The following is a 19,667-nucleotide window of genomic DNA, read 5'->3' as shown; positions in this document are numbered from 1 at the left end:
GAGGCAAAATATTGTCTCTTTTTAATCCTTCTGACTATATTAGTATAGGCCTCCACGTATGACTATTGAAATCCCAGGCCAGGCAGTGGTGGTGCAAGGCTTTAATTCCAGCTCTCAGGAAGCAGAGGCAGGTGGATCTCAGGAGTTTGAGGCCAGACTGGTCTACAGAGTTGTAGCAGGGTCCTTGCTGTTGTTCCCTTTGGGGGTGGGGGCCAAGTAGGTGCAGATCAAACCACACAGACTCCAGGAGAATGTCAAAACAACAAGCTCAGTTTATTCAGGACGAGGCAAGCCTTATATACCCTCCACCCCACCCTGGGGGGAGGTCTGATGAATATGCATCTGCTGGTGTGACATGGCTGCCTCTCATTGGTCCAGGTCATCTCCAGATCATGTTTCAGCTGCTGTTGCTAAGACCCTTAGGCAGACCCAGGCTGACTCTCAGAAAGTGTCTTTTTTACTTGTTTGAGCTGTCTGGCCCTCAAGTCCGTGAGGGATGAGTCATCCCACACAGAGTGAGTTCTAGGACAGGCTCCAAAGCTGTCCAAAGCAGAGAAACCCTGTCTTGAAAAACCAAAAAAAGAAAGAAAGAAAGAAAGAAAGAAAGAAAGAAAGGAAGGAAGGAAGGAAGGAAGGAAGGAAGGAAGGAAGGAAGGAAGGAAGGAAGGAAGGAAAGAGAAAAGAAGAAGAAAGAAAAGAAAAGAAAAATCCCAGAAGGTCACTTACCAGTCTGGTATTTCTAACTATTCTATAGTATTTTGAAAAAATTAGACAAAACCCAAAAACTTTTAAATAAGCTTCCTTTAAACATACATTTTTCTTTTTGTTAACCCAGCTTTTATAATTACGTATGAGAAGCATACCAATGGCTCTGTTGATTTAGACAGATGTTTGGCCACAACATATTAAACTTTGACCCTAGAAATTTTAATATCACTCATGAAGTATCATCTTTTAGGGACCTTATATTGTTTGTCCAGATCATCATAACTGGCTTCAACTTTCTAGCTTTCTGTTACATTCTAGAAAAACTTCCAACTATTTCGTACTTTATCATAAGTACTCTTTACTAAAAATATTTCCATTCTTGCATCTAACATTTTATTTTATTTACTGGTTTTCTTTCTTAAGACCTTTCTTAATACATAAGAACATTCACAACTAAATTTAGCATCTGTTGTGAGAATTTTCTTCTTGGGGATGGTGGGGGCTTATTATGTAATGCCTTTTCTCTCTCCATTAGTTCCCAATGACGAAACAAAATTTGATTTCACCAATGTTCACCCCACAGAACCAATGACTTTATTGACCTTACTTACAGAGCACTTATAGAGCATGGGTGAGGTATTACCGACAAGAGTATAAGTGACCTGAAAGTAATCACACTAGAAAATCTACTGCCTAATATGGCCTCCTCATGGCCACATAGGTGGCATCCCCTCTTCGTAGTCTTCTCCAGCCCATATACTTTAAGTCCTCCCCAGGACTCCAAGGCCACATGCCATTAGGGTAGAACTGCATACAACTGGCTGGGAAGAGAGGCTGAATACTCAGAAGAGGGCCCAATGGCTTTGCCCATCTCCTCCTTCTATGAAGGAGCAGCAATAATTCATAAGCCCAGCTGTGGTGATCTTTTATAAAAAGGCAAAAGTGCTCTTATGAAGATGGCAGTTGTTTAGCTTAGAGGACAGTTCTGTGCTTTAATAAAAGAAAGCTGAATCCAAACTAAGCACACTGGATAATGTTGTGTGTATACATAAATATTGGTAAATGATGGGGCTTTATAAGTTCCTCCCCGCCAAAATATTATAGAAAACACAAGACAGTCAAAAATAGTTGTTCTGTTTCATAAAGTTGACAGAATGATCTACCATTGTCTATCATAGGCTTGCTTTTGGTTTTGAATGAGCACAAATAGCAGAGAGGGAAACCAGAAATACATAGTAAAACACTGTTAGATTGATGTCTACAAGGGCCCAACAGAATTCAGCCAAGGAAGACCTGTTAAAACTATGATGCCAAAATTACTACTATAAGATTACTTTAAGGCAGAGGGTTTTTTCTATCCATAGACTGACTGTCAACAGTTTTTTTTTTATATTAGTAGTCATATTGGTAGTAGTAATATCAATAATCTAGAATATACAGAACAGAGAAAACAGTAACTTAAGAACCTAGAAATGTATTTCCTTAGCCTGTTTATGTCATTGTAACTGAAGTAAAAACAAAAACAAGAGTTCCCAGAACTTTCTGTGGCAGAAACAAGAGCAGACAAAAAGCATGGAGCAAAGGAGTCTGGAGAAGGTAAAGAATGTTATTTCTCAAAGAAAAACAGGCTAGGGGATGGCAGGCAGACAAAACAAGCTTCAAGCCCCAGCATGGTCCAAGTCTCCAACCTCATAACTATAAAAAATAAGAATCTTACTCTATAATAACCAACTCGAGAGACTAGTAAAAATGAAGCAGCTTTAATATAGCATTCTGTAGAAAGTGATACTGCCATAGAGAGAAGGCAAAATGTCTGGTGTGCTTATTTAGCATAAGATGCTCATTTTGAAGTCCCCCATCATTAGAAATTTCTGTCCTCTTTCCCATAGGCTAGTACTTGTATATTCCCATATTCCCCCATCCACTTAGTTTAGGGCACAAAGCTTTATCTAATGAATAATCTGAGCCTTGAGACCACTCCCTTTTCTTATTGTGGACTCAGTTATTTAGCAGACTTCCTGAAACTTTCCAACTCTCCGAATTCTGGAGCAAATAGGCACTAGATACTAGCTAGGGAATTTAAGGGCTTAGTGTTTCTTGCTTATCTGTAACTCTGATGAACTCTAAGTGTACCTCATAATGAAATTTGACCATAACAGTTTATTTCATGCATGCCCAAGCGGTTGATATCTCTTTGCTTCTAGCTATTACAGGATCCTGCTGGTAGCAGCTTATTTAGTATCTGTAAATCCATTGTTTGTGTCCCTGTTGGGATCTGTATTTCTCCAAGTCTTGGTCACTGCAAAGTCACATAAGTTGTCCAGGTGTAGCCATCACAGTGTTACTCCCGTTGGTAGCTGGCTAGTGTTAGAGGCACACAGCTAGAAAAACTGGTAAGTTCTTTCTAGAAACCAGTACATATATTATGTCAAACAGTTGCCCAAATTAAAAGTAAAACCCACCTTGGAAGGCTGGCTTTGCCCCCTAAGTTTGATATAAAAATACACTGATCTTCCACTTGGCAGGACAGCGCTTGGAGTCTACTCTCAATTTCTCATTTTCAGGTTCACATTGGGCAACTGAGAAGGTAAAAACAAAAAGGGAAGAAAATTGGAGAAGAGGATTAGGACATGTGACTGAATTTCTCTGTAAACCCATACAAATCTTTCCTTCTATAGGTTGCCTGGGTTGTGATATATTATCACAGCAACAGAAAAGTAAAATAATATAAGGAGACAGTACATGTGGCATAGGCACGTAAGCCCAAAACAGCAAAAGAAAGAAACAGAAGGAATTTCATGATCTCGGTGCAAGAAAACTGAGTCTACACATCTTACCCCACAGACTAACTGTGATCACATGGTGGTGCAAGCTTTAGTGTTGTTCTCCACAGTGACTGCACTACTCACATTTCTACCAACAATGATGAGTTTCTTTTCTGGGATTTTAAGACAGTCCTTATGACTGTATTAGGGTAGTGATTTCTGGTCTAGATTGAGGACTCCTCCAGCTGTGCTTTGGGTCCCTGGAGCATGCACAGGACTCTCCTCCTCTGTGAGCTGCATTGCTTTATCAAAGATGACCTACTTCTGAGATCTAGGCAGCAAGCCAAGGCATAGGAACATGTAACTGAAAAGGAGAGAACCTCATCTGTCTTCTCTGTTTCATTTGGGTCACACTGCGAATGGCATCAGGACAGGGAGGACATATTTGTCTACTGTTTTGAATGAGGGTTGCAGTGGACCCCGGTCTGCACACTATCTGGCGGGGCACACCCAGAACTGAATCTACACATGGTCTACTCCCTGACTGTTCACCTCCCTCCACCCCCTGGTAACAGTTCAACTTCCTCTCAAATCAGTGTCTATCTTAATGCTATCTTTCTTTTCCTACTCTTCATCCTCCTATCAGACTCCATAGCTGCCCCTTCTTTTCTTTTCCCTGATGTATTTTTCCTTCCCCTTTCTCATTGTCCTTCTCTTTGAGTTTTTACTTTTTCAAATTTTCTTCACTGATATTTCTCTGTTTGTGTCTTACAGTATCTGCTGTGATATGTGGATATTCAAGAAAATTTAGACTCTTAGAATAGGCAGATTCCTCTAAATCCAGTGAAGTTAGTCTCTCCTTGTGCCCAGGGATGATATCTAATCACTTGACAAAGCAGTCTAACAGCATGAAGACAGGAAGAATCATGCATGATGAGAAATTATGGTCATGAGGCTGGGGATACCTCTCAGAGTATTTGTGCAGTATGTGTGAGGTCCTAGGAACAATCTCAATCCCTAGTAGTACACACACACTCACATGTGCACACACATATATATATATATTATACATACAAATACATATACATATATATGTAATTAGTAACAGTCATGATTGTAAGATTCCCAAGTAGATACCAGAGAGTGAGCATAAAGAAATGAACATACCACTTCTATCATTAAGAACATAAGCTTACATCCATGGTCTGGCTCCAGAGTTGTCCAGTTAGCTTTCACTGTTTCACATAAAGAAGACGACAGGAGTAGGGCTCAGCATGGATGCATGCAACCATTAAGTGAGTTAACTAATGCCCAATGATTTGATCATGACTCAAAGCAACAACTACCTGTTTTACCCTAAATATTTGCAGCTGAATTGTGGTAGACAAGACCTGGATGGGATCCCAGTTGAATCATATTGTCTAACAGGTAATCTAAGGTCTACAAAAACTCCTTTGAACGACTTTTTATGGTGAACTAAACCAGAATGTGCTGCAGCCCGCACAGCTGGAGCACAAAATCTGGCGAGGGACGCCAAGGTTAAACAGCACTCTAGACACCCAGTTTCAGTTCGGCAGGGAAGCAGCTCTCTTTATTCATACCAACATGGGCTTATATACCCCTCTAACAGCAGGAGTCAAGGAATGGTTACTCTGTATCTGGAGGCAAGCAAGACACTGTTTTCCAAACAGGAAAAACCACAGGGGAACTGATCCCCAGCACCCTCCAGAACCCAACTGCACATTTTTCACACAAACAACTTAACTGGGACAGAACAAAAAAAGGGCATTTAAAATTAAGGCAGCAAACTTACTGCTGCCGACACGAATGTAAATCATTAACCACACTCATGTAATATAACCTTTATTTATTTTTTGGAATCTGGATAGAAATAAGATGTAAAGTGATCTTGGGCTTCCATGGTTAAGGTATTCCCAGAAGAAACATCTCTGAAACAATATCATTAGTTTATGTATGGTAAGCATACCAGACATCTTCTCTGCCTATACTAAGGAGCACGTAATGTCATGCACTGTCAAATTGATGGAGTTTCTTTGTTTTTGTTTTGTTTGTCTGTTTGTTTGGTTGATTTTTTGTTTGTTTTTTGTTTTTCGAGACAGGGTTTCTCTGTGTAGATTTAGTGCTTTTTCTGGATCTTGCTCTGTAGACTAGGCTGGCTTCAAACTCATGGAGACCCACCTGGCTTTGCCTCCTTAGTGCTAGGATTAAAGGCATGTGCCACCACTGCCCAGCTTTTTTTTTTTTTTTTTTAAATCAATGTTGGTTTTCTTTAACCATTTATTTATATTTTTATTATGTATACAGTGTTCTGCTTGCATGTATTCCTGCATGCCAGAAGAGGACAACAGACCTCATTATTGATGGTTGTGAGCTACCATGTGGTTGCTGGGAATTGAACTCAGGACCTCTGGAAGAACAGCCAGTGCTCTTAACCTCTGAGCTATCTCTCCAGCCCTTGATGGAGTTTCTCAATGAATTCAACAGCAACTCTAAGGGGCTAAGCATTTTTATGTAGGATCCACGGTGTTATTAGATTCTGGTGAAAACATGTCATGATAATGATAAATCTCCTCAGCTGTAACCTCCAAGTTTCACACAGTACAAAAATTATCAAAACCAATCTCAAATACTCATGCTTCTTAATAATGTGGTCATGTTAGGGCTTAATAAGCATTTGTAATGTATATCTCTCAAGAGTCCATTGCAATGCTTGCCTCCTATCAAGCAGGTGACTAATTAAATTTGTGGATAGTTGACTTGATCTGGTAAATCCAATTGACCAGATGGATCACTCATTTCCCATCATTGCTTACAACATCCCCTCTATATATTCTCTTGCTGTTTAATCAGGTCAATCTCCCTAATGAACATAAACTCAAAATTTCTCAATAATGTAATGACAAGAACACACTCAAGAGATTACTGACCATAATCAAGTTGTCTTTATTCCAGAGATACAGAAGTGATTCAACTTGTGCATACAAATAAACATAATTTGCCACATAATAGACTCAAGGACACAAATCATACGGTCATTTTAAAGAACAATTCTTTAATGATTCTTTGGGAAATTCACATCATGCACCCTAATCCCACTCACCTCCTAGTCCCACCATATCCACCCCTCAGCCCTGCAATGTCCCCCCACCCAGAGAACCCAAAAAAATTAATTAAAAAAGAAAACAAACAAAAAACCACCTTGCTCCTCCATCTTTCCTGCCTCTCCAACACTTCTCCATTAGTCCTAGTGGCATCAAAAGCTGCAGTATGTCATGCAGTATATCCTTTTGCTCAGTCAGTCCTACCTACAAATGTTCACTACTATGATTCATTGGTCTGGTTCAAGGCCTCTGGCCTCTGGAAGAGCATTATCACTGGATCCTCATTGGAACTCATCTAGGATATCTTGCCATTGTCCCAAGTCATGGAGATCCCATGGCCATGGTTCCACAGGACCAACCCATTCATTCGCTCTTGTAAGTCATAAATGGGGTAGATGTGAGGGTGGGTGAACCCAAAGGCCAAAACGTGGGCCTAGGTAGTAGCTGTACCGGTCAATTCAGGCCACTGGGACTGCCCCTCTTAGGTGAGAGGCAGAGCCAGTTCCCTTACATTCATGCCATCAAAGTCAGCTCTCTCATGCCTGTGGTGAGGGGTAGCCTAAATGTGGGAAAGTCAGCTTTCCCATGAGGGGTGAGGCCAGCTCTCCTGCTGCAGCATCCAGTGAAGGGCAGGGGCAGGGATAGATATCTATCTTAAGGCAAGTAAAGGATGGGGCTGGCTCAGCATGGCCCTCAGATTTCAACCTGCATGGTTCCTGTGGCCCACAGTGATAACATGTGATATGGACATCAACACAGATCCCAGTTGCAGCAGGACCACTGACCAGACATAACTATAGGCAGCAACTCAGGCCTGGACATCACCATGGCCCCTGGTGGTAATGCAGATCACCCAGATCAGCATGGCCCCTGCAGTCATATGGCCCTCAGACACCAACATGGTTTCAGGTGGCTGACCAGACCCTGGGCATCTGAACTTTCATTGGTAACAGGAGCCATGGACATCAACTCAGACCCTGGCTACTGCAGGGCCAAGAACCCAAACTTGGCTTCTCCTGCAGCCCAGGCCTGGATGTCACCATGGCCCTAGGTGGCAGTGCAGGACACTTAGATCGGCATGACTCCAGTGGCAATATGGTTCTTGGACACCAACAAGGCCCCAGATGTCAGCCCAGACCCTTAGCATTGGCATGGTCTTCCATGGAAACAGGAGCCATAGACATCAACAGACACTAGCTGCAGTAGGGCTACGGACCCAGACATGGCCCTATGTGATAGCCTATGGCTCAGATGTCACCATGACCCTTGGTGGCAGCACAGGTCACTCAGATCAGCATGGCCCCAATGGCAGCATGGCTCTGTCACCAACCTGGTTGACTAGACCCTGGGCATCCTATGGCCTTTGGTGGCAACATGGGCCATGGATGTCAACACAGACCCTGGGTGCAGTGGGACCATGGACCCAGACATGGCCCTTGGCAGCAGCCCAGGCCCAGACATCACCCTAGGCTTAGGTGGCAAACAGGCCACTCATATCAGCCTGTTCTTCACTACTCTCATCTCTTCAACTCTGCCTTTTTCCATAGCATTTGAACCACTCTGGTTCTCTTCCTCTCCCAATTCTCCACCATATATTTGCACATCATAATGGCATCTATGTTGGTGGCCTGTGGCTGTCTTTCACCCACCTGAGCCAGCAGCCTGTCCAGACTGCAAGGACCCAGGCTGGCCTATGGGTTTCTTTCACCTATCTGAGCCAAGTGGCCTCATATGGTCATTTTAACTGAAGCAGAAAAGTCCTTTTACAAAATCCAACCTTTCTCCAAGATAAAATTCCCAATAAGAGTAGGAAGGGAGGAAACATATCTCAATATATTAAAAGCCATATATAACAAACCTATAGCTGCCATGAAATTAAATGGAGAAAAGGTTGAAGCATTTCCCCTAATATTAAGAATAAGACAAAGGTGTTGATTTTTGCTACTCCTATTCAACATAGTGCTAGAAATCTGTCCTAGTTAGGCTTTCTATTACCGTGGTAAAACACCACAACCAAAAGCAAGTCGGGGGAGGGGAGGTCACTATTAATTCTTACAGTTTATAGTCATCCCATCATCCTATAAAGTCAGGGCAGGAACTCCCTGAAGTCAGTCAGGAACCTAGAGGCAGGAACTGTTTCAGAGACAATGAAGAGGTACTGCTTACTGGCTTGCTCCTCATAGCCTGCTGATCCTCCTTTCTTATAGTACCCAGGACCACTGCCTAGTTATGGCACCAATCACAATGGGCTGCACCCCATATCAATAACCAATTAAGAAAATGTGCTACAAGCTTGTCCACAAGCCAGTCTGGTGGGGGCACTTTCTCAGTTGAGGTTCCCTTTTCCCAAATGGCTCTAGTTTGTATGAAGTTGACATAAAACAAACCACCACCAAGTCCTAGCTAGAACAATATGACAAGTAAACAAAAGTGAAACCAATAGGAAAGGAAATAGTCAAGTATCCCTGTTCAAAAATGACATGATTGTACACATAAGAGTTTCCACCAGAAAGCTCCTAGACCTGAAAAACACTTTCAGAAAACTGGCAGGTTCCAAAATTAGCATGCCCCAATCAGAAGCCTTGCCTATATAACAAGGAAAATTTACCAAGAAAGAAATCAGGCAAAAAACTCCATCAGCCTAAGAACATACTTTAGAATAAACCTAACCAAGGCAATGAAAGACATAGACAGTAAAAACTGCAAAAAAAAAAAAAAAAAAAAAAAAAAAACTGAGGATGACACCAGCAGATGGGAAGATTTCCCATGCTCTTGGATTAGTAGGATTAATACTGTGAAAATGGTCACCCTACCAAGAGCAATCTATACATCAATGTAATCGTCATCAAAATTCTAACATCACTCTTCACAGATATTGAAGTAACTACCTTAAAATTCATATAGATAAAATCCATATAGATAAATTCATAAAGACCTTAGATAGCCAAAACAACCCTGAAGAATAGAAATGCTGCCAGAGGCATCACCATTCCTGGTTTCAAGTTATACTTGAGAGCCGTAGTAGTGAAAACAGCATGGTACTGAAACAAGAATAGACACATTGTGTAATACAGTTTAGAAACCAGACAGAAGTTAATGTACATACAGCCTACTGACTTTTGACCAAGATTCCAAAGCTGTAAAAGAGCCAGTATCTTTAACAAATGGTGCTAGGAAAACTATATATCCATATTTAGAAGAATAAAACTTGATACCTTTTTCACTCCCTGCATTCAAACTAATTCCAAGTGCATCAAAAATCTTAATTTTTAGACCCAAAACTCTGAAACTTCTAGAAAAAAAGATGAGGTAGTACTCTCAGGATATAGGCCCATGTAAAGACTTTCTGAATAGGATTCTGGTTGCCCAGGTACTAAACCCAACATCAACAAGTGTGACTTCATGAAATTAAAATGCTTCTGTACTGCAAAGGATATTATTAATATACTGTAAAGGCAGTCTAAAGAATGTGCACACAAAGGATTAGTGTCTACAATATACTTTTAAAAAGCAAAAAATTAAACATCACAAAGAATCGAACAACCCAACTAAAAACTGGGCTATTGAATGGAATAGGGAGTTTTCAGAAGAATAGATACAACTGGCTAAAAAATATTTTAAAATGTGTCATCATCCTTAGGGAATGAAAACTAAAACTGCTTTGTGATTTCATCTAACCTTAGCCAGAATAACTAAGACTAAGAAAACAAACAACAACAACAAAAAGTCTTGAGGATCAGGGAATTCTCATGCAATCTTGGTGGAAGTGAAAACTGATGCATCCACTATGGAAATCAGTGTAGAGGTTTAAAAAAAAAACAAAACAAAGAAAACTAGAAATAAATCTACCATATGACCCAGTTATACCATAGATAGTCATATACTCAAAGAACTGTATTCCCTAATATAAAGATACATACTCATTCATGTTAATCATTGCTCCATTCATAAGAGCTAGGATGTCCATCAACTGATGAGTGGATAACGAAACTTGTACCTATAAACAATGGAATTTTATTCACATATAAAGAAAACTTAATGAAGTTTTCAGGTAAATGGATGGAACTGGGAAACATTATACTGACTGAGGTAACCCAGATCCAAAAATATGAACACCACATAGTCTCTTTCATATATGGATTCTGGCATTAAGACTTTGATTTGTGTGTTTCACTTATGGAATCTGTAGAATGAAGACAATTAGAAAAGGGCCATTGGTGGAAGGAGGAAGGAGGCTCTTAAGAGAGGAAGAGCATAGAACACAGGTGACATGAAAGGGAAGATGAGAATGATGGAGAGGGAAGTTTAAGTGGGGAGAGGGGTGGGAGAATAGGGTGGAGAAGGGGTGGGATGAGGAATAACTAACATTAAAGAGTTTGAAAAAGTCATATGGAAACTTAATATTTTATAAGTTACATGAGCATATTTATATAATATAAACTATTTTAATTGGAATTATCCACACAGGAGTAATGATCATCCCCAAAACCACAGTTTGTCAAGTAAAAAGCCCATTGCCAAATATAGGATAGTTCCCCTTGAGATCAGGGGTATCCTGGAGACCTCCCCTAAACGAAAAAAAAAAAAAAAACCAATATAGGCTATTGCCATTGCTCTGAGTTGCCCATAAGAAGTTTATGGAAAGACCCTAGCGCTTATACCATACTACTTAGTCACTGGACTTGGGGAAATCAAGTAGGTACTGACAGAGAAGCCTCCTACCTGTTGGCTACCTTTTGTAGGACCAGAAGATGCTATGCAGGGTTGCTTGTGGGAAAAAAGTGATCAATAGCTTTTACCTATCTATGAACCCTGTGAGCTACAATAATACCTGGAATGTTAAAATATGCCCAGGGTGCAATAGTGACCTGAATATTATGGGAGTAGCCAACCAATTTCTGATTAGATTTAGGGCCCATTACACAGGAGAAAACCCATGCCTGTGTAGACGAATTTCTAAACAGTCTTATTAAATAAGAAACATGGAGCCAAATACAGAGTTAAACCCAAAGAGGTCAGAGCAAAAGCCACCTAACTTTAGCTTACCACCAGCAGTAGCTTCCTGCGTACGCGAGAGAGACCTTCTAATGTGTGACTTGGGTTTTTATTGCTTTCCTGTTCTGCTTTCTCATTGGCTCTAAGCCCTGCCACATGACTTACTCATCACTGTTTGTCTATACACACCTCCTGGTCTCTATGGTTGGTACTGGGATTAAAGGCTCATGTCACCACGTTTGGCTGTGTCCTTGACCACACAGACTCTGCCTGCCATATGATCGGACTAAGGGTGTGGGCTACCACCGCCTGACTGCTGTCTCTGGCTCACTATGATCTCTGATCTCCAGGTAAACTTTATTTACTAACATACAAATAAAATCACATTTCAGTACAATTAAAATATCACCACATGCCTGGAACTGTAAATCCATACAGAACTCATGGTGATGGAATTCATAGGCAACAGGAGTGAATCTACTGCGATTATTTCGCTAAATGGACATAGTATCAAAGTGCTCTAAATGTATATTTCTATACACATAGTTTCTTTGTTCAGTGGACAGTGGTTAACACACACTCACAACTAGTCAAACCGAAGAGAATGAGTATGGCACATCAATATCACAGCTGAACTCCAAAAGCCTAGGGAGCTTCTTAGAAGAGATGTCAGAAAGATTGTAATAGCCTGAAGTTGGGGTGACCAGAGCAAAACAGTGTCTTCTGTACACAACAGGACTACTATATTCATGAGCTCACAGCAGCTGTGGTTCTTTGCATAAAATCTGAAAAGGATAAAACTAGCCAGCACTCTAACACAGAGTTCAAGGGACTCATTAATCCCCACAGCTTGCTGAAGATCTATTCACCATTGATAGCTTCTAGGGGAGAGAGTCATTCTCTTTAAGGGTATGGATCCTGGTAACTGATAATGCTCCAGTGGATGACCCCTCACCCAGGAATACATCAGCAGCACAAATGGGACATGGTGAGTTTAAAAAAAGAAAGCACAAAGCTGGGAAGGGTTGGGGTAGATCTGGAAGGAATTGGGGTTGGGAAGGGAGAGTCAATAAAAATGCACTGTATGCACGTACAAAATTCTCAAAAAAATTAAAAATATTATATTAAAAATCTTATCCCAGTTAGAATGGCTAAGATCAACAAAGCAATAAACAACAAGTCCTGAGAAAATGTGGGGATAGGGAAGCCCTCACTGACTGTTGGTGGGATTGAAAACGGGGGACACTACACAGAAAACCAGTGTGGAGAATTCTCAAAAATCTAAAAAGTTATTGCTACCATATGACCCAGCTATACCACTCCCAATGCTCAAAGGATTCAACATCCTACTCTACAGATGCTTGCTCAACCATGTCCATTGCTACTCTACTCACAATAGCTAAGAAATGGAGACAAATGTCCTTCAACTGATGAATGGATAATGAAAAAAGTGGTCAAAACACATTGTCATACTATTCAGAAGTAAAGAAAAATTAAATCATGACATTTGCAGGTGACTACATGGACCTAGAAAGTAGCACATTGAGTAAAGTAACTGAGACAGGGAAACAGAAATACCACATGTTCTCTCTTGTCTGTGGTTGCTTGCTTTAAATCTTCAGATGTCGACATATAACATGGAGTAATTGTAGAAATCAAGAAAGTAAAACATGATTGGCGGGACACTAGAAAGGGGAACACCAGGAAACAAGTGTTATGAAAAGGGAAGTGGGGGAAATTGGGGTATGAGGTTCAGTTGGAAAAAGGGTAGGGTAATCAATACATATATAGAGAGAGGGATAAGTAACATTAAGGATCTGTTAAAAAGCCATAGGGGATCATACTGTTTTATATGTACTTAAATTACATATAATACATGGTAAGTATACATACACACTTATATGCACCTAAACTATATATAGTTTCAATAAAGCAGTTCTACTTGTAGAAATAATGCCTCTAGCAAGAGCCATGAACTATATGACAGAGACCCCAGTGCCTGCTGTAAGCAACCTCCTTTCAAGTTGTTGGTCTGGTGAGTGCAAGAGATTCATAAAAAATATAAGCTACTGGGCTGCCTCCCAGAAGTTGAAGGTAAGTTTCTATTGCTGACAACACCATGTACTTTGAACAAAGGACTTTAAAGATTTGATCTGGCTCTGGCTCCTCCCTGAGAACTAACTTTCACAGTCTGAAAAGTGCTATGCAAGCTGCCAACAGAGAGAAACAAGCAATTGTCCTACTTAACTAACAGCTGTAAACCACAGCAGTGGCCAGTATGGTAACATAGCCTGAAAGTGTAAGCGTGGCACTCTTATATTGGCAGTAACCAATAGTTTTCTAATCAGACTTAAGGCCTGCTCAATAGGAGGGAAATGAGGTCTGGTCCTGGAAATCTAGCCAGCTACCCGAGGCTAGCAAGTGAAATCGTGGATCCTAGAGGAGAACTTACTACTGCCACTTTACTAAGCCAGAATAATTCTTAACTACATTCTAAATACTTATGCTTATTCCTGTATGTAAGTGTAGCTCTCACCCTTCATCGAGGAAATTTCTTTCCATAGCATGTGGAGACCCTTACGGAAAGACCCAACTAGTTAAAATGCAGAAAGCAGCTGGTTGTGGGGTATGCAGCCCCAGCCAATATATCTGCAACACATCCCCACACCTAAGACCCAGAGAACATTTCTGAGAGGAGGTTCAGAAAGACCCAGAGGACCAGAATGACCTATGAGAAATAGTGTTTTCTAGACCTGACAGGTATGCTATACCTATGAAATCCCAACAATATGGTTACCTCAACAAGACCTGCAGTGACCACACCAGTTGATGTTCCAGAGTGGGTGGAAAAAATTTCACACAGCCCCTCCACTAGATTAAGAACTGCAAGAAATCAATGGGTTGGAGGATGGGAATCAGTTTTCTTTCTGATAGGTTATCCAATCCTAAGTAGTCAGATCTAGACACATGCACATATGGACAACATTAATTGGACTTGTGTGTGTGCACGTGCACATGTGAATAATAATTGAAGAAGTCATGATTTTGAGGGGTGAATCAGAAGACATGGAGGGGGAGAGGAAGGGGTGGAAATGACATAAATACACTATTCATGTATAAAATTCTAAAATATAAAAAGTTTTTAGACAAAGTTAATAAGGGAATATGTACTGGAAAGAAGTTTATAGATATTTTCACAGCTTTGGTACAATGAGCTATATAAAAGAACCCCAATTCACCTACTATGGACTAGATCATTTGAGTAGCTTACCACTTAAAACTCTGCCAAAAACAAATCTCCAGATGGAGCTAATAGGTTTTCTGCCCTACCCCCCATTATAGGTTTCTTGGTGGCACAGCAAGCCAAATCAAGCTGAATTGAAAAAGTATAATAACAGGTTTATTTGAGCAAAGAAACTCCTAGATGGGTTCTGCAGTCCCAGAGATTGAGGTCAAAGAAGCTACATCCCCCAACTGTGGCAGGGACACATTCATTATAGGTTGTAGGCGAGGAGTGATGACTTGTCTGCCACAAGCTAGGTTTGTGCCTGAGTATGGTCAAAAACTGAGCACTTTTAGGTGGGAGACTTGGGTGGCTGGCAACTTCAGCAGAGGAAGCTGCAGTTGCCACCAAGAAAGTGGAACTGGGCTTTTTTATGCCTTTCCTTTGTTTGGAGACTCTGAGCTGGCAGGGTTTGGAGAGAGAGAGAGAGAGAGAGAGAGAGACAGAGACAGAGACAGAGACAGAGACAGAGACAGAGACAGAGACAGAGACAGAAATGGGGTTTTCTGCATCCTGCAGTGGTGAGCTGGAGGTTCCAACTGATCAGAGGCTAGTTCCACTTTTACAAAAAGAGTACTTAGTAAGCAAATACCAATTCTATATGATCTCTTTCAGAATATCTATCAACTTGAATTATAAGTATGGTATTATATTGCTACCAAAACAAGACAAAGATAACATGAAAACCCCATTGTAGACTAACTGCCCTCATGAATATAAATACAAAAATCTATTTACATTTAGCAAATATGATTCAGCAATATCTAAAAGTAATAAGGAAGCAGTCATAAACAATGACCAGGCAAGTGTGGATTAATATGTGAAAGTTATCATATTAATAAGTTAAAGATAGAAATGTATAAAATTTTATCAGTTGATGCAGAATAAGTATTTGACAAAATTCAAACTTTTTTCTCATATAAGTAAGCCCTTAGAAATAAAAGGAGCTTCTTCAACTTGTTGAAAAACATCTACAAACCTCATGGCTAATTCTTATATATAGCAGTGCAGACTGAATGAATTCTCTGGAGACTAAAAACTAGGTAAAGATGTCCATTTCCATCTCTTCTGTTCTGAAAAATACAGGCAATGCTAGGCAGCATAAGGAAAGATCATGGAAGAGAAGGCACACACAGAAATAAACAGACCTGTTTCCAGAAGACATTATGTATATTCAGAGAGTATACAGAAACTCCTAGGCTTGGCGAACAGAGTTCATCAATGTTATAAGATACAAGATGAAGCCGGGCGGTGGTGGCGCACGCCTTTAATCCCAGCACTAGGGAGGCAGAGGCAGGCGGATCTCTGTGAGTTCGAGGCCAGCCTGGGCTACCAAGTGAGTTCCAGAAAAAGGCGCAAAGCTACACAGAGAAACCCTGTCTCGAAAAACCAAAAAAAAAAAAAAAAAAAAAAAAAAAAAAAAAAGATAAAAAGATACAAGATGAACATGCTAAAGTTAACTGTATTTCTTCTATATGCCCACAGTGAACACATGGAAACCAAAATTTAAAATATGATAACATTAACAATTACTCAAACCAAGAAAAAGATATAGCTGTAAATCTGGCAACACATACATAAATTTTGTGGGATTCAAAGTATAAAATGTGAAAGAAAAAATAAATGATTTAAATAAATTATGATTCCATGTTTATGGAATTGGACTTGTATATGGTTAGGTCATTGAGGGCAATACCCTTCAAACAGATTAATGTAGCACCAGTTGGACCTAGTTAATTTTCCAAAGAGAAGCATGAAATAAAAATAGCAAGCATGGCTTCTGAATCATTTTCTCACTATGAGATCTTTTCTCCATGGACTCCCACCATGATGCCATCTGCTATGTTTGATGTAGCTAGAAGGCATTCCTAAGAGGCTAACCTCTCAACTTTCAGCCTCCAGACTTGTGAGTTAAATAAACCTTGTTTTTCTTTACAAAATAGCTAGGTACAACAAAAGAAAAAAGACCAATACAACAACTGGAAACTAGAATAAGTACTATTACTGTTACAAAGTTGTAAAGAACTTGAGTGCATTGTGTCATGTCCTAGGACTTTCTAGAATGCAGAAATTGCAATGAATTGCAGTACATTATGCAATAGAATTTTTTTTTGATAAGGATTTCCGTGTATAGCTCAGGCTGGTCTCAACCTTGTTATTAACCCAGGCTAGCCTGGAACCCCTGATTCTCCCACTTCAGTCTCCCAGCTGCTAAGATTACAGGTATAAACCAACAAGTTCAGCTTGTCTGACTATTCAACTGCTTACAAAGAGAGAGAAGAGATGACTTAGAACATCAAGTTAAAAGGGAAACAATAGAAAGACTTGGAAAATTCTCAGCCTAGCTATATGGAGGATGAAAATTCATTAAAAAGAGAGGAATTAAGAGTGTGACTAAGTAATTAAAGAGACTGGCAGGAACAGAAGAAATCATCAAGCTAATGAGAGAAAGACCAGACATTTTACTGATGGTGGAGTTTGTCCCTTCCTTCACAGGTCCACATGACTTACCTATACCACTTCTTGGCATATGCTCAAGGGACTTGACATCTTGCTTTACAAATACTTGCACAGCCATGTTCATAACTTCCCTATTTACAATAGCCAAGGAATGGAAGCAAATAAAATGTCCTTCAACAAATGAATGTATAATGGCAATATGGTACTTCTATACCATAGAATACTATTCAGCTATAAAGGAAAATGAAATCATGAAATTCACAGATTAGTGGATAGAACTATAAACTAATGCACTGAGTGAGGTAATCTAGATCCACAAAAACAAACACAACAAGTTCTTTCATGGGTGCCTAGTTCTGAATCTTCAGGAGTTTGTATATAATCTAGATTAACCACAGAAACCATGAAAGTAAAGGAGGATCACTGTGGAATGTTAAGGATCACAACTAAAGAGGGGAATGGCAGAGGTAGGTAAAATTTATTGAGAAAGGGGAAAAATAGGGAGAGGAAGCTTTAGTGGGGAGGGTGGAGGAAGGCCCAGACAGAAGGAGAAGGGGAGCAAGGAATAAATAATGCTACAGATGCTTGAAAACATCGTAAAGAATCATATCATTTTGCATAATAATAACACAACAAGATATCTGTAGTCACACTTGTACCTTGATGGTAACCAATAGCTGTCACATTGGGTTTAATGACTGACCAAGAGGAATAAAATCATATCTGCTACTGGAAACTTAGCCAACCACCTAGTTAGGTCATATATCTTGGAGGAGTACCAGCTACTGCCACTTTCCTAAACAAGAATAATTACTAACTGCATTCTGAATATTTATTCTTACACCCACAGATATGCATAGCTCTCACCTCTCATCAAAAAAGCTTCTTTCACAGCAGACAGAAATTATTTAAAAAAAAAATACAACTAATCAAAATGCAAAGAACAACTGATTGTGGGGTGCCCATTCATAATTGATACATCTGCAATGCAACCCTTACACCTAAGGTCCAAGAGCATTGCAGAAGAGGGGGCAGAAAGGTTGTAAGAGCCAGAGGAACAGGGAGTCTGCTGCAAGACTGCAACTCCTAGATTTGACAGCGGAGACATGTGCATGGAATCTCAAAAATATGGCTGCTTAAAAAAGACCCGAACAATGACACCATTTAACAAGTCAACGTGGATGGGGAAAATCACATGGGGGTCCTTTCTCTAGGTGAAGAGCTGAAAGTAATTTAAAATGTCTGAGTAAAGGAGAATTAGTAGTTTCCAGAGATGAGGACCTAAATGTTTATCCAATCCCAAGTGGTCAGCCCTTTTAAAAATGCAAAAACAAACAAAAAAAAACAAAATAAAACACAAAATGGACTCAACAGATTGCATTTACATATTTATTTTTATATATATGTAACAATAATAAACACTAAGAAGTAATGAATTCGAAAGTGAGTATCAGGGTATTGTTGGAGTTGTTGGAGGGAGGAGAGGAAGGGGGAAATGGTGTATTTAAGTTAATTAAAATATATAAATTAAATTAATTTTGTGATTACATTTTATAATTATAAAACATTTAAATACCATGGCCATCTCATAGAAGGTCGAGTTTATTTAGACTTATGGTTCGAGAGGGTGAATCCATAATGATGGAGAAGTGTGGTAGCAGGAAAATCAGAGCAGGAAGCTGTGGAGAGGGTGAACAGGAAGTGGAACAAAGCTATAAACTCTCAAGGCCTACTCCCTGACTCCTATGAAGTATTTTCTTCAGTAGATATTTACCTCCTAAGGTTTCCTAGTCCACCTCCTCCCAAAACAGAGTCACCAGCCCCTGGAGACCAGTGTTCAATTAGCTGACCCTATGGAAGGTATTTCTGAAACGACCACATTTATCCTTTTACCCTAAGGTAATGTCCAATCTTGATGATAAAGTGAGTTTCTTGAAGGCAGCAAAAAGAGAGATTTTTTTTTTCTAATCCAATCTGCTGTTTTGTGGGTTTTGACTCAGGAATTAGTATTCAGAATTATTAATGAATGGTGTATATTAATTCCTGTCATTTTGCTGATTTTATAACATTGAGTGGTTTCGTTTCCTCATTTGCTTAACACGTGTTGTGGATTCTTTTTGCCTTCTGTAGGTTCTTTCATGTGTTAACCTTCTCAACAAATCTACAATATTCTTTCTAGTATCCCTGTAGAGTTGGCTTGGTGCACATGAATTGCTTTAATATGCTTTCATCATGGAAAGATGTTATTCTCCTTATTGTGACTCTTTTGCTGGATATGGCAGTGTGGATTGGCTGCTATGGGCTTTTATAACTTGAATTATATTCTTCTGTACC

The sequence above is a fragment of the Peromyscus maniculatus genome, chromosome 1, assembly GCF_049852395.1.
Source record: "Peromyscus maniculatus bairdii isolate BWxNUB_F1_BW_parent chromosome 1, HU_Pman_BW_mat_3.1, whole genome shotgun sequence".
NCBI lineage: Eukaryota > Metazoa > Chordata > Mammalia > Rodentia > Cricetidae > Peromyscus > Peromyscus maniculatus.
The sequence above is the reverse complement of the archived record's forward strand: the minus strand, read 5'-3'. Positions refer to the sequence as shown.